Source organism: Schistocerca serialis, chromosome 2 (assembly GCF_023864345.2).
Source record: "Schistocerca serialis cubense isolate TAMUIC-IGC-003099 chromosome 2, iqSchSeri2.2, whole genome shotgun sequence".
Taxonomy (NCBI): Eukaryota; Metazoa; Arthropoda; class Insecta; order Orthoptera; family Acrididae; genus Schistocerca; species Schistocerca serialis.
In genome coordinates, this window is record NC_064639.1 from 132,521,920 (window position 1) to 132,524,883 (window position 2,964).

The window sequence follows — 2,964 nt, forward strand, 5'->3', positions numbered from 1 at the left end:
AGATGCAATATTGAAGAACTGATTTCCAAAACTTACACCAACAAGATGGAGTTGTGCAAGTCTCTTGGTACAAACTGGCAAGTCATAGGGTTGAAGATTTGTACAAGTACTTTAGGAAAACACCTCAATATTGGGATAGAACTGCCGTTACTGAAGCTTGTGGATTTCTCACGCTGTTAGAGTTTTTCGACTTAACTTCCTTTTGTGTTCGTTCGAAAAACTGTTTTCACTGACAGATGTTATTACACTTAACACACTGCAGTCAAATTACTTAGATATTAAATTTTAGGCGGCCGGAGTGGCAGAGCGGTTCTAGGCGCTACGGTCTGAAACCGCGCGATGGCTACGTTCGCAGGTTCGAATCGTGCCTCGGGCATGGCTGTGTGTGATGTCCTTAGGTCAGTTAGGTTTAAGTAGTTGTAAGTTGTAGGGGACTGATGACCTCAGAAGTTAAGTCCCATAGTGCTCAGAGCCATTTGAACCATTTTCTTATTTAAATTTTACATCCACCGGCCTTGCCGCAGTGGTAACACCGGTTCCCGTCAGATCACCGAAGTTAAGCGCTGTTGGGCTGGGCTAGCACTTGGATGGGTGACCATCCGGTCTGCCGAGCGCTGTTGGAAAGCGGGGTGCACTCAGCCCTTGTCAGGCAAACTGAGGAGCTACTTGATTGAGAAGTAACGGCTCCGGTCTCGGAAACTGACGTACGGCCGGGAGAGCGGTGTGCTGACCACAAGCCCCACCATATCCGGATCCAGTGACGCCTGTGGGCTGAGGATTACATGGCCGCTGGTCGGTACCGTTGAGCCTTCATGGCCTCTTCGGGAAGAGCTTTTAGTTTTTTTTTAATTTTACAGAAAAAAAGTGGAAGACTTCAAGGAAAATCTGCGCACTAGGAGGTACAATGGAAATAGGATGCAATGCTGAAGGCATACCAAGCAAGAGAAGATAGGAAAAGGGCACAGAAACAACTGTATAAAATAACTACAAGATGATGTACCTTTAGATATTAGATACTATAATCATGCTTTTAAATAACAGATTTAATTCGCTGCCTGACATAAAGTTTATTGAAATGTTTAACGCGAAGTAGTTCTCAAGCTTTGCAGATTTGTTTCCCAAGGAGGCGTTTGAAAATTTAAGGACAATAAATGGGAAGTTAGGTTAAAGCACCACATCATCTTGAAGCCAAGTATGTCAAGGAGCTAAAAAGTTTCGTGTGTCGAAATCAACTTCACACTGGACTTCCAGAACACTACAGACTCCGTGAACTGATTTTAACCAAGCGAGTCACATCGCCGTCAGTAGAACGATCGTCTTCTGCAATGAAAAGAATAAAAACCTTCAATACGAGTGCATGAGGACAAAAGCGTCTGTCCGCACTCTCCATCATTTCGGTAGAAAAGGATCTGTTAAGCCAGATGAAAGTTCGAAACTCATTTTCCGGCGCTGGTGCTGAAAAGTCTTGCAAGAGGAAGTGCAGAGCCGAGTTCCGCTATGGATGAAACGATAGTGAGTGAACAATGTCACATGCAGAGTACACACGACTGATAAGTTTCGTGTTGCATGCGTTACCAACATTTTTAGGATACACCACTGCATTATGATTATGCTATTGATACCTCTACGAAGTTCATCGGGCTGGAAGAATATGTGACAGGTTTCCCGACCACTCCCGCGCCCTCTTATATCTAGACTGGCCTGTGGGACGTGTAGGAACAGTGGGTAAAAAGCCGATATCACTTCCCCGCTGTCTGGTGGGATTGCGCGATCAGTATGCGGCACGCGAGACAAAATGACGCAACGTACTGCTCCGAAGATTAACGAGCAGACTCTTATTGGCGTATCCGTATTATCTGCGCTGCTACACTATTAAAGCCGGTCTAATTAAGGGTCGTCCGACCTCCCGTTTACCAAAGATACAGGGTTAAATTTAGCGCTACCTCACCCAGCCGCTTCCCACAGCTCTTGCAATCAGGGGTGGTGGAAATGAAATGCGCTTGCCCCAGTCTGCGGCCGAGGTAAATATTGACAGTCGACGGGGACTTCAAATGTATTTCCTATCCAGTATCCGCCTGTGTAAGGCGTGTGCAACGTTCCTACTTACGGAGATACACTGGTTTGTTTGGATACTGGGAAAAGTGAGAGGATATCACAACACTAATAAGACAGAACTTACGAAGTAATAAAAACAGAGTAAAGAGAGTTATATTCAGAATTCAGAATTGAGCAAAACAAAATATTAACATACTGGCTAAGAAATAAGGCAGTGCCCTGGTATTCATTTTGCCAATTTTCTGTAAGAAACAAAAAAAGAACTGTTTGTAGAGTAATGTGGAAAAAGTTTCATTTCGACGTATTTGTGAAATAACTTTTGAAATAAAAAGAAATCGTACAAACAAATATGTATAATGTACAATTGCATAACAACAATATCGAAATAAACTAACGTCGGATGCAGAACACACATTCTGTAATGTTTATTTAACTCAGAACTTGATTATAAACAATATTTGTAGTTACATGTCTAGGTAGCTGGGTGCAGCTCCTTCGTGTGTTAACAACGCGGTTTTGTAAACGCGTCTATGGCAACGCCTCTTCATAGCTCTATAGACGACTATTGTTTTCACCTACAGCCGTTTGCACTTCGCAATTGAAAACTGTTGAAAGTGCTGCTAGGTGTCAGGAATATGCTTAAATTGACTGAACTATAGGTGTGTCTTTTTACTAGCGAAAGATAAGTGTATTAAGATTCCGTGCATGATGCGGCATTTGATCACTCCTGTCAGTGTTTACGACGTCATATCTCTCGTTCTGTATGGCATACAATGATATATGTGTGTAGACACACTCAGCTACACATGTGAATATTGTCTGCGAAATATGCTTGGAAAAAAAGTTAGTAGCAAAGAAGTAATAATTTTATACGTCATCCATGATGCGGCAGCTTTTCACACGTCTCAG

The 2,964-nt window shown here is 42.9% G+C and overlaps 1 pseudogene; it reads left to right on the forward strand.

The window, feature by feature from the left end:
* Positions 1–505: 505 nt before the first annotated feature.
* On the forward strand, positions 506–623 carry LOC126459484 (5S ribosomal RNA; annotated as a pseudogene).
* Positions 624–2,964: the final 2,341 nt, after the last annotated feature.